Below are 12,865 nucleotides of genomic sequence, written 5' to 3'. Positions count from 1 at the left end.
TGACAAGTGGCAAGAGCTCCATTCCTGACTTCACTCACCCACCCTGCCAAGCGCCTTCACTACCTCAGCAGTTATTTTTATAATTTTTAACTTAAAAAAAATTGCTTAACCCAGGGCATAGCGTATATTTGAGATTCTGTAGCAGTGGAATTGGAAAAGGATGCTTTAAAAGGGTCATTAAGAGAAACGCTTTGAAAATTTTATAGAAATTCTACTTAGCTATTTGAAAATAAAAGGGTATTACACTGTCTTAGTAAAAATACCTTTCTTTTCAGCTACTCACTTATTTTCTCCTTCTGTTACTCTAGTTTATTAAATGCTGTTTTTGTAGCATCATGCCCGGTCCGCGGCAGCCCTGTGATTTGGTGGAGCCGAGCCTGGCAAAGGTTTTCGGAGGAACTGCATGTGTTCTCTTGGAAACTCACCAAGGGCTCCAGAGCCGGAGAACTACCTGCTAGCCTCAACTGTGAATCGGGCACGTGTCAAGAGCATGGTCTTCTGCTGTGACCACCCTTGAACAAAGGTGGGGCTTCCCAGATTTCACCATATGCACATCCTCCCCTCCTGGGGGGAACTGACTAGGTTTGAATGAGCCCTGTGAATTGCTAGGTGGTGACTTCAGGTGGGCCAGCCTCCCTGTTGCAAGCTCAGCTGAGGTCACAGTCACAGGGTGTGGTGCCCACAACTTCTGGCAGTTAACCTCACACAAAGGGAAAACTCTCCTGGGCACAAACAGCTCCACCTTGCCTGCCTGTGGGCAATTTTGCCGATGTTTTTCCATTAGTCATAAAGGAGGAGGGGTGGGTGGGGGCTAGGGTGGGCAGTGTGGCCAGTCATTGCAAACCCATAGTCATTGGGAAGAACACCCTGAATGCATTGCTATGGAAGGCTACGTCCTAAGTGCTGACACCGGGGTCTTGTTTAGTGAAAATCCACAAACAACACACAGAAACAATCCACAGTGTCTACAAATCCTGTGTTCCTGAGGCTTGAACTTCTTCTCTGAGACAGCACTTGCTCAGGGAGGACCACTTTGACCCTTGGCTCCAGAGTCAAGTGAGAGCTCCTTCCGCCAGCACTTGTGGGGCCCTTTGCCTGGGGCTCTAACTGGATGCCTGGATGGGCAGTGCCCACAGGAGGGTAGCCTGCACTATTGCCCCCAACTATGACTACTGGGATTTGGTGGGGAGATGCCCCAGTTTCTAGAGGGCTTCCCTAGTAGCTCAGATGGTAAAGAATCTGCCTGCAATGCAGGAGACCTGGGTAGGGAAGATCCCCTGGAGAAGGGAATGGCTACTCCATGATTCTTCCTGGATAATTCCATGGACAGAGGAGCCTGATGAGCTACAGTCCCTGGGGTCACAAATCATCAGACATGACTGAGCTACTAACACTGCCCCAGTTTCTTGTCCTTCAGGTGGGATAGTCTGAGGCGTGTTCTACACTGTCAACGGGCAGTGACGCATTTGCCCACGTGGTACCCTACTTATGATTATCGGCTCTCTCTCATGCCCCATTGCCCTATGGTACTTCCAAGAATCGCCTTGAAAGAAACTCCTTACAGTCAAAACCTTGCATCAGATTTTGCTTCTAGAGGAGCAAAATATTTTCCATTAAACGTTTTTTTTTTTTAATTAAAAAAATCATTTATTTTTGACTGCGCTGGGTCTTTGTTGCTGCACGGGCTTCTCTCTAGTTGCAGAGAATGGGGGTTACTCTCTAGTTTCAATGGGTGGGCTTCTTGTTGTGGTGGCTTCTCTTGTTGGGGTTCCTGGGCTCTAGAGCAATGGCTTGATAGTTGCACAGGCTTAGCTGCTCCAAGGCATGTGGGATCTTCTCAGACCAGGGATCGAACCCTTATCTCCTGTACTGGCAAGACAGGCAGATTCTTTACTACTGAGTCATCAGGGAAGCCCTTCCCAGCTAAATTAAGTCTCCCTCTTCCTTCTCAGATCACCCCCCTCCCTCCACTGGCTTAATAGTGTTCATCATGATCTGTAACTATGCATTTGTTTGCATGTTTCTTTGTTTAATGTCTGTCTTCTTTCGTGGAATGCAGGCTACATGAAGGCAGAGACAATGTCTATTTTGTTTGTTCCCTTAAATCTTTATGCATCACCCAACCCAGGGGCTTGACATGTAGTAGACATACGAGGTAAATTCTGTGCAGGGAATGAATTCAACATCATTAGGAGATGGGGCTTTTTAATCTTTTAGCCTTTGTGGTGGTTTAAAAACATAACCCCAATATTTTTTGACGCTTTTTCTAATGGGAAGTGGGGTCTGTTTCTCCTTTCCTTGAATCTGATGACGGCCTCAACTAAGAGTATGACAGGGCTTGAGACATGAAAGGCCAGGCAGCTTCCACCTTGGAGCCCTGAGTGACTATCACATAAGCACTCTGATCGCCCTGTGTTGGCCATGCCGAGAGGAAGCACAGTCTACACAGAGGCCACATGCTCACAATGACTGTCCCAGCTGAGTCCAGATTTTGAGTTATTTCAGCCCAAGTGCCAGATGTATGCCCGAAGGACTCTCCAGGTGACTCCAGCCCCCAAACCTTCACCTCTGTTCAACTGAGACCTCAGGCATCGTGGGGGCACAGAGACAAGGCATCACTGCTCTACTAGATCCAAAATCCCAACCCGTGGAAACCGCAAGTATGTGAAATAGTCGTTAAGCTCCTACACTTTGCAATAATTTGTTATGCAGAAATAACTGGATCACACTTTCATAAGTTTATTAATTCCTCATTCATTCCACCATTGCTTATTAAGCTCCTACTATGTGGTGGTGATAATGCTACAGTGGAGCACAAATTAAAATCCCTTACCTTCCAGGAACTTACAGTTTAGGGGCTGCACTTGCAACTGTATCTTGCAAAAGCCTACGTTAACAATAATGAGTCGATTTTTCAAAAACCACTTCCAGATGGTGTGGGGGGAGGGGCGCTTCCTGAGTGAATTGCCAAGGGAAGCTCCAGAGGTAGGTGGATTAGATAACAGAGACCCAGAGAGCTTTATTATTTGCTGGCTGCCAAGCTCGGCTGTCCTGCAAATCATCCACAGGCTAGCTGTGCCCTCACACCATGGGGGAGAGCTGAAGGGGAGTTGGGAGGTGCCATCCCCGAGGCAGAAATACTAGGAAACTTCTCCTCACGGGTCCTGGGACAGAGATTATGTCTGCCTCTTGGAGGAATGTGGCCTTGGCTTCTTCTAAGCTGGGAGCAGGGAGACTTAGGTAAAACCAGACCCGCTGACGTCACTCCAGCTCCCTTATCTAGTTCCAGAGTGCAGGCGTGGATCCCAGAGTGCACTCTGTGTCCAGGCATGCCTATCTCCTGGAGTCTAGACTTGGGAAAGCACTGTGATTTTTTATGACTTATGCTTCTGTTTTTCATTCAGTGTTTAGCAAAGCTCATTTTAAGAATGTCTGCTGGTCTCGGCTCCGGTGAGGTGAAACAGAGAAAAGGACTCTGTCCTTCAGGGTGCTGTCAGTTTTCCTGGAGCCTACTCACGGCTGCTAGGCGCAAACCCCAAGAGGAAGAATTGTTCTGGGAGGGAAGTTTGAGAGTCCAGCCACCCCTGTCTGTCGGGAGCTTTTCCTTTCTAGAAACTTGCTTGTGTTCACACCTTGAAGATTCAGGGGCCTGTGTAAGAAAAGAGGCCACATAAGGGCAGTGATGAGTAAAATAAAAACTACTGTCCCTGGAGACTGGCAATGGAAGCTTAACCACCGCCAAGGGACTGAGAACACAGCCGGACAATGAAACCTCAGAGACATCACCTTCCCCTTGGGATCCTGGTGCTGGTCACCCCTGAGACTGTCATGCTGCTGTCAAGGCGCTTCGTGTTTCTCTGCCGCGCCTTGAGTGGGCCTTCTCTGCTCCCGAATACTGAACCTTCTCAGATTGAGTTGCTTGGCTAAATCAAGGCCTCCGCATTGAATCAGGGATCTGCTCTTCAGCAGCTCAACACATATAATCAGTGATCGAGGTGCTGGGCACATATATACTTGTTCATGTGGCTGTGAACAAAACAGATGATGCCCTCGGAACATATCATCTAATATTAAAGTTAATTTTTAAATATGAAAATATTTTTAATATTTTCATAAATATTTTGGAGGCAGGCACAGAGAAAATATACAAACACGAACCTGGAGCATCTGACTTACCATCTTTAGCTTGATGTCTTCACCCTAGGATTTCTTGGCTGGCTAACATCTCTCCCTGATCAGATGTCAGCTTGGAGCCCTACTATGGCAGGGTGCCTTTAGGAATGTTCCAGCCCCGAAACACCAGACTGAGTCCCCTCTCTAGGTCGACCAAGGTCTACCTTCCAAATGTCAGAAGGGCTGCTTCCCAGTTTCAGCCAAATTTTTTTCTGAGCCTCTGATAGAACAGGTGAGGCTGTCTCCAGGTGACCCCCCTCCCATCCCACCTCCAGGTGACCCCCCCTGCCCCCCCCCCCCACATACACACACCTTGACTTCTAAAAGATAATATTGTCAGAGACCTTTCTTGATGGCCCACAAGAGACTGACACTTTCTGTAGTAGAAGGTGTCGGTTGCTTCATTACCAGGAGTTTACTTAAGGTTCTAAAGAGATTATTGGGATTTTTGGCAGGGGGGTGGGCAGGGAATAGCATTTCCCTGAGATAACAATTGAGGGGAGCATTGCAATTGATGAGTCCCTCAGAAATAGCACCAAATGAAAGAATGTGCTGAGACACAGATTCTGGTTCAGATGTCAGGGTGCTTCCTCTGTCCTATGGTTAATTCCAGCTGCTCCTCTTCAGATTCCCGACTTACGGTGGTAGACCCTCTGGCTTCACCTATCACACTTTGTCAGTCCTGATGGGGGCAGGGTTCTGTGTCCAGGTCCTGGTGGCATTATATGATCTCCATTGTTTCTTTTCCGTCGAAAATTAGACCAGAAGCTGCACCGAGGTGAGGATCAAGGTTGATTTCTTGGACGCATTTCTCACTCTCTAGTGTCTAATTTATAATATTCCCAAAGTAGGCATGTCCTTGGCCCAACATTTTGAACCGCCAAGTAGCAGCCAAGCCACCCATCTTAGCTCCCCTTCATCAACGTCACCCTGTGTGTGCATGCACGCTCAGTCCCTTTAGTCGTGTGCCACTCTTTGTGACCCCGTGGACTGCGGCACGCCAGGCTCCTCTCTGCCCACGGGACTCTCCAGGCAAGAATACTGGAGTGTGTTGCCATGCCCTTCTCTGGGGGATCTCCCTGACCCAGGAATTGAACTAGAGACTCTTTTGTCTCCTGCACTGGGAGGTGCGTTCTTTACCACGAGCGCCACCCTCAACATCACCCCTCCTCTCTTCAAAGAACAAATAGCTGTCCTGTGTCTCTAGTGGAGGGGTGTGTGCACCCATATGTGTTGGAAATGGGGTGGGCCTGAGGGAGGGAGGGCTTGATCACATTTCATGTGGTCTTCTCATTTGTGATGCAAACTGTTTCCCAGGAATTATCGTCCTTGTCTGTGTCTTCTCTGTCCCAGGGCATCTCTCCCCGCCATGGCCTCTCCCCTCCTATAAGCTGAGGAGCAGAAAGAGCACTGTGGGGAAGCAACTGGTCACACCCCCACTGGGGGGGGGGGTTGTTGTACCAGGTACCCTGGACGCTGAGCTCACTAAGGCCAGGGATCTCTGAGACCCCTCCCAATTCTTATGCTGTCGTTGCTGTGGTGGCAGTTTTCATTTGACTCCTGTGGCAAGCTTTGTGGCTGTTAGGAAGCCACCCTCTCACCCACTAGAATGGCTAAAATGAGAAAGATGGGTGAGGCCATAAGGCAAGGGTGCAGGGAGCAAGCGGGACCCTTGTAGGTTGCTGGTGGGAGCGTAGAATGGCACAGCCGCTGCGGGAAAGAGCACCCAATGAAGTTAAACACACACCTAGCTGTGACGAGCAGTTCCACTCTTGGGCATTTACCTGAAAGAAATGACAGCCTCTATCTGCACAAAATTCCCTATATAAATGTTCACAGCACTTTGTGCATAATAGCCCCAAAGTGGGAACAGCCTAGATGTTTGTCAATAAACAAATCGTCATATAGCCATGCAATGGACGACTACTCAGCCAGACAAAGGAATGTGTTACCACCGACACACACAACAACCTGGATGAGACTCCCAGACATTACGTCGAGTAAAAGAATCGGCTTTCTGTGAAGTGACAGACGTCTGAGACCTGGAAGGGGCCCTCACCCTACCAGGCTGGTACCCTGATCTCCAACTTCCAGCCTCCAGAACTGTGAACAACACATTTCTGCTGCCTTTTTTTTTTTTTTTTTCACAAAAGAAGCAGGGGCACATAGTATGCACTGTATGATTCCATTTCTTTAAAGTTTGTGCTCAGTCGCTCAGTCATGTCCGAGTCTTTGCGACCCCATGGACAGTAGCCCGCCAGGCTCTTCTTTCTGTCCAATGGGATTTCTTAGGCAAGAGTACTGGAGTGGGTTGCCATTTCCTCCTCCAGGGGATCTTCCCGATCCAGGGACTGAACCCGCATCTTCTGCATTGTCAAGCGGATTCTTAGCACTGAGCCACCGGGGAAGCCCAATTTAAAGTTCAAGAACAAGCAAAACTAATTCAGGACAGTGTTTATGGACCAGGAGTCAATCTCCACCCTTCCATCCCCCAGCAGCACCCCCAGTGGGGGACATTTAGCTATATCTGGAGACATTTTTGGCTGTCACGACTGGGAGTGAGTGCTGTTGGTACCTAATGAGTCAAGGTCAAGGATCTGTTAAACATTCTACAGGGCCCAGCTCAGTCCCACATTTATCTGGCTCCAAATGTCTATCTGAGGTGCAGTAGCCCCGGTATTGGGTGATAGATGTCAGAAAAGTTGTTACCTCTTGGGGTGTGCTGACTGGAAAGGGCCCGAGGGAACTTTCTGGGCTGATGGGAATGTTCTCTATCCATGCTAACGTAGTAGCCCTTAGCCACATGCAGCTGTGTACATTAAAATGAAATGCAATTGCAAAGTTGTCTTTTTAGTCACAACAGTGACAGTTCAAAGGCTCAGTAGCCACATGTAACACATACAGAACATTTTCAACTTTGTACGACATTGTGTTGGACAGCGCTGCTCTATTTCTTGAACTAGGCGATGTAGAAAAGTCGCTGAGTTGTCCAGACCCCAAATGTGCACATTTCATGGTGTGTAAATTATACCTCAATATTTATAATGGGGTAGGATGAGACTAAGTCTTTCCTGCAGGTGAGGAGTGGCGATGGTAGGGAAGTCACAGTCCCCAAGAGCATGGCTTCAGTCCTCCAGCTTCCCTCCTCCCACCGATCTGGGGTGAGGCCTCGTGGAGCATCCAGTAGCAGGGGTAGACTGTGAAGGGGGAGGGGCGGCTGAGGTTCTTTACAGGGGCCTCCCTAGGGGCAGAAAGCGCCAAGGCCATTTACCCTCCAGGGAATTCAAGGGCTGCCCTGGCTCCCAGTGGATTTACGAGCAGGTCAAGTGGACCGGAGCAAAGAAAGGGCTCCATTTCCCCCACCCCCACCCCTTTTGATAGGTAGCTTTCCTCACCGGGGGTCTGCAGGCTCTCCTGGCAGAAATCGCTCCATTCCCCGTCACTGCTTCCCCTCTCTCTCTCTCTCTTCTGGTGTGAGGGTTTTACAATAACAGCATTGTAACCACTTTGAGAAAACCAATAAAAAGGCGGTGACAAAAGAATAGCGAGCCGGCTGGAAATTGCACGCAGCAGCGAGGGCCTGGGCCTCTTGCCGCTGTGTGTTTAATAGTGCTCCTGGGCTGCAGGCTGCAAAGACGCACGTGTTTATTTGGGGGATGTACTGTTGCTTAAATAATGAATCTCAAATAAGCATTCGGATGAATGCAGGGAGTCCCGACTCCCACTGCCACTCAAGACATCTCACCCAACTGGGGCCACTAAATGCAATAGCAGGCTTCCTTTAACGCCCTGGTCAGACCTGTAGAGCCCGCAGTCCTGTGATGCCTAGGGAGGAGTATATTTATTCATTCGTCCATTCATTTAGCAACAGAACTGGAGTGATCACCTACTAAGCGGTGAGCCCCATGCTAGGTACTGAGCCATACAGAACACTTTCCCAGCTGGCTTCACTGTACGTGCGGCAGAAAGTTCCAGAGGCAGCTCTTGGCTCAGGTCAGTGCTAGTGCTGTGCCCTGTCTTGTTTCTTCTCTGCTGGGTCATGGCCACCCTCGTGCTCACCAAGTTGAGCTCCAGCCCCCTCCCTCACTTCCTCTTTGCTTGCATCTTCAAAGAGAAACCCAAAGTCCTTTATATATTTATTAATCCATAGCTGAAGAAAATTTCAGGCTCACCGAAAAGTTGCAGAAACAGTACAAAGAATTCTGATATACTCTTCACCCAGATTCTTCAAAAGTAAGCGTTTTACCAATTTCCTTTATCCTCTCCCTTTGTCTCTCTCTGGACAGATATAGATAGGCATATAGGTAGGTAAATAGATAGCTGTAGATACAGAAATCTATGAACTATTTGAGAATAAACTACAGACATGATCACCCTTTACCTATGATACTTAGGCATAGCTTTCTTGAGAAACAAGGATATTCTCTTACATTCCCACAATGCAATGATGAAAATCAGGAAATTAACATTGGTATAATACTGTTATCTAATCTACGGACATTCATATTTCTTCAATTGTCCCACTACTCTTCTGTACAGCCAAAGAAAAAAAATTTCTGTTCCAAGATCCAATTCAGAGTTGCATATTGCATTTCATTGTCATGTCTCTTTCGTCTCCCTTTAATCTGGAACAGGTCCACAGCCTTTCGTTGAGTTTCTTGACCTTGACCTTTTTAAAGCAGACAGGCTAGCTATTTTGCAAAATGTCCTTTGACGTGGGTTCGTCTGATTCCATTCAGGTTCTGCATGTCTGGCAAGAAGATGGCGGAAGCAGAGCTGTGTCCTTCTCAGTGCTTTGTGTGTGTGTGGGGGGGAGGGGTTTGTTGAAGTCATCATTTGGTTAAGGGAAGTCTGCGGGACTGTCTGTACACTCCCCCTCTAACAACCTCTTTTCCTAAACCAGAGGTCAGAACATCAATCTGCAGAACAGTCAGTTCCAGGTCTACCAGGTGACACCTTTCCCACGGGAACTGAACTATTAGTTACCCCACCCTCAAATAATCCCCGTTAGGCACTTCCTTTAATTTCTCTTCTCTTCTCTAATTCTCCTGGCTCCCCAGCTTGGCTGGTAGATCAGGTGTTAATATCACCATATTACAGAGGAGCCAGAGACCCAGTGAGATTAAACCACGGTAGACAGACCTCATTGAGGTTTCTGAATTTATCTGTGATTCCCCAGCCAACTCCAGAATCGGTATTTACCTTTCTTTGAAGCCATCGAATGCTGGGCGGCAGGGCCGTAAACATCATTTAATTTCCAAAATGGTCGGCATTGTAACCTGAGTGTGTCTCATTGTTGATGATGTGGGAAGGAGCACCTTGACATTTCTGGCTGTGATTTCAAGTATCCTCATGTGAGTTATTGCTTTCATCCCCCAGAGCACATAGGTACTCAGAGAGAAGACTGCGAATACAAAGAAAGAGGCCGATAGCGAGACAGCCAACTTAGAAAATGGCCGGGCCCACTCCGGATGAGAACAAAGCCAAGAGCTTTCTCTTTGGGTTGGGTTATATGTCTTGGGTTACTAAATAAGAGATCCTAGTATCCTACTATTTGTTGTAAACAAAGCCCACTAACAGTTCGAAGGAGTATTTTGGTAACCATCTTCTCTGCATGGTCACAAGCATGTATGTGTGATATAGGTGTGTGTATGTGTGCCCATGTGTGTGCCTGTGTGTGCACATATGCCTCCGTGTGTTCAGACATGGAGAGCTATTTACACTTCTTATGGTATGCAGGCATATACGAATCATATGGGAATCTATTTAAAATACTGATATTCTTTCCCAGTGAAGTCAGCATTGCAGTCATGTCACTGCATACAGGAACTCTATTTTGAAGCCAGAGATGAGGAACAGAGACTCTTTCTCCTCCAGAAGTGCTGCCTGGAACCCCAGAATCGGCAAGTTACTACAATAAGCTGAAACGCCCAGAAACGACACTTGAACTAATGCCTAAAACCTGACGGAGACATACTTCATAGTTAATCTGGTTACTCGGGGTTTATTTCACAGTCAGAAGTTCTTATGATGGAAGGGGCTCCCGCTGGCTTCTCCCAGACACATGACTGAATTAATGAATGAATGAATTCAACTTACCAGAGCAGATTTAAACTGCTTACTGAAACAAAATCTCATCATTTTTCTTCCTTCCGTTTTCTTTTAAAAGATAAATATGAGCCTCATATGGATGCTGTAAGAGTCATTAATCCTTGATAACAGACTGTTTCATCTTTTGATTAAAAAAGGCAGACTGACTGACAGCGAGCTTACCACCGCAGGCTCATTAGCAAGCCGGTTCAGATGTGGCCTGGCAAATAAACACCCCGCATTCCATTAACCAGGCAGCACCCAGGAGCTAAGGCCTCCGTGCTCCTCCGGGCTTAAAATGCCAGGGACAGGTAAACCGGCTTTGTCTTGCTGAACCAGCAGAAAGCGCTCAAGTTTTTTCAAAATGAGCGCTTTCTGCGCTACTACCTAGTTGTCAGATCTTAATGGGCGCTTGTTAACTGGGACTCTGAAATATTGTGATGTATTTGACGGTCAGCAGCTTTCCTGGGGCGGGGGGCCGTGGTTGGGGCTGAGCACAGTGTATTTTAATAGGCGCCTTCACACCCCGGGGGGCGAGGGCTGCTTAACGGTGTCCTTGCTGGTCTTGAAGGGCCGGCAGCAGGGAGATGAGGGGCTCTGGGAGGCCACGGGAGTGAGGATCCCATAGGCTGCATTTCCTTAATATGCTAAACTCAGGCGGCGGGGGGAGGGGGGGTGCAGTGGGGGGGTGTGGGGGGAGGTGGATGGGGGGTGGTTAGCACGTCCTGCCCCTGGAGCTGCCTGCATTTAAACCTGAACCTCCTTTAAAGACGGATGGGGTTGGGTGGGGAGTGACATTTTCCTCCCCTCTTCTTCCTCTCTCTCCTCCCTTTCCTTTTCTCCCCACCGTTCTCCTCTCCCTCTCTTCCCTAAGGCTCAGTCCAAGTCTCAGAGTACCCACCGTCTTCTGTCGTGGGTTGCTGGGGAAATGCCACTTCTCCTTCAGACTCCAGCCTGCCCGCTTTCTTCTTCCTCAGCCCCTTGCAGCTAAGCCCTGCAAGGATGGGAGGTGGCTTTCTTGGCACTTTGATCTGTGGCTGGGACTTGAGGGGTTTCAGGGAGCGAGGGTCAAACTAGCAGAGAGGAGGCCGAGCAGCCGCTGAAAAGGTGCTGCTGGCTTCTGGGTCCCAGCTCAGAGTACCGGTGCCCAGTTCCGCCGAGGCCGTTCGGAGCAGGGATCTTCACCTGGTTAGTGAGAATCTGTTTTCAAAGAAGGCCTCAGAATCAAGGTCTTGGAGAGGGACTGAGTTTGTCACTGGTAGAGTGCATGTGGTATGTGTGTGCATGTAGGTTGTGCCTGTGGTATGTGTGTGTGCATTTGGTAAGGGCTATATGTGTGCCTGTGGTGTATGTGCACGTAGTATATGTGTGTGTGCATTCACGTGTGTGCACACCATGCTCTGGAGTCCCTGGAGAGAAGCCATGAATGCTTTGGCGGGGGAGGAAGGTGACGCTCTGCCTAGAGCACCCTAGAGCTGCCGGGCACCATCGTGTGTTCAGAAGAGGCAAGAGTGCTGTGCCAGTGGAAAGCTTATTTTGCCCAGCAGGACCAAAAATCCAATTAAAGAAAGAATGAGGGAAATGTGAAGTCTGGACTGAGTGCTGGCACCTCTCTGGCCGACTTCCTTGGCAGGAATCTCTGCGGAGGGGAAGGCCAATGATGGCTATGGGGATGGCCGACCAGAGAGGCTCCCACGCGCCACAGCCAAACATAGGGGCAGCTGCCAGCGGCCGGTCCTGCTTGTCCCCGCTGCCCAGTGCCACGACCTCCCGCGAGGACCCGCTGGTGGTCCTCAGCGGCGTGGAGAGCCGGGCCCGCCTGGCAGCAGTGGGAGCGCCACCCCAGCCCCAGCTCTCGGGCCATTTGAGCCACCCACCCGCCCGCGCCTATTGACATCGGTGAGAATCGCACAGGCAGATTAAAGGCAGCATATGGCCCCCCAACTGGAAGCCAGCGGAGCTGAACCAACACTGGCAAATTGTGTTCAAACCGCATTGAGAATCCTGGCAGCTGCACCTGGCATGGGGAGCAGCCGGCGACCTGCATACAAAGGGAGTTTTATACACAGGGGGAGGCGGCGGCGGCGGCGGCGGCGGTGCGGCACTCCCGCCCCTCCCTCCTGCAGCCCACTCTCTCCTCCCCCTCCATCCGGATCTGGGCATCGGCCCTGGGAGGCTGGGAGTTATTTGTCCAGGTTTCTGAACCTGGAGAAAGGAGGACTAGGGGGTAGCTCCTATTTAGAGCTTCAAAGGCAGGATGGATTGATCAGTGTCCTCCACGGCCCCCCCCCCCCCATATGTACCTAGGTGCCCCCTCCCCAATATAACAATGGCCGGATGCCCCTAGGCATGAGGAGATCAGGAGCTCACAGGGGACAGCAGGAGGACTGCAGCCTTGCTAGCCTGAACCTTAAGGAAAAGATGGCAGTTCATCCTTCTCCACCTCTGTGGGACAGCCCACCGTAGGAGGCTTCCACATCTCCCCCAGTGCCAGGCTGACATCACTTGTCTCCCTCCCTCCAGCTCTAACTCAAAATTGGGAGGTAGAGACGTTTTTGGTTATCTCATGAAAGAGCAGGGAGACATTGTTTTCTGATATAGA

At 49.4% G+C, this 12,865-nt stretch overlaps 1 long non-coding RNA gene across 1 annotated transcript in view; it reads left to right on the top strand.

Moving 5' to 3' along the window:
* Nucleotides 1-4,096, top strand: part of LOC114111245 (uncharacterized) — a 49,949-nt gene extending 45,853 nt beyond the window's left edge. Inside the window, exons 6-8 of the long non-coding RNA XR_009598853.1 lie at nucleotides 332-523; nucleotides 1,418-2,660; nucleotides 3,405-4,096. This is a non-coding gene — a long non-coding RNA (uncharacterized LOC114111245). The remainder of the gene's footprint in view (nucleotides 1-331; nucleotides 524-1,417; nucleotides 2,661-3,404) is intronic.
* Nucleotides 4,097-12,865: the final 8,769 nt, after the last annotated feature.

The sequence above is a fragment of the Ovis aries genome, chromosome X, assembly GCF_016772045.2.
Source record: "Ovis aries strain OAR_USU_Benz2616 breed Rambouillet chromosome X, ARS-UI_Ramb_v3.0, whole genome shotgun sequence".
Lineage (NCBI taxonomy): Eukaryota > Metazoa > Chordata > Mammalia > Artiodactyla > Bovidae > Ovis > Ovis aries.
Note: the sequence above shows the minus strand (reverse complement) of the source record. Positions and strands in the feature narration are given on the sequence as shown.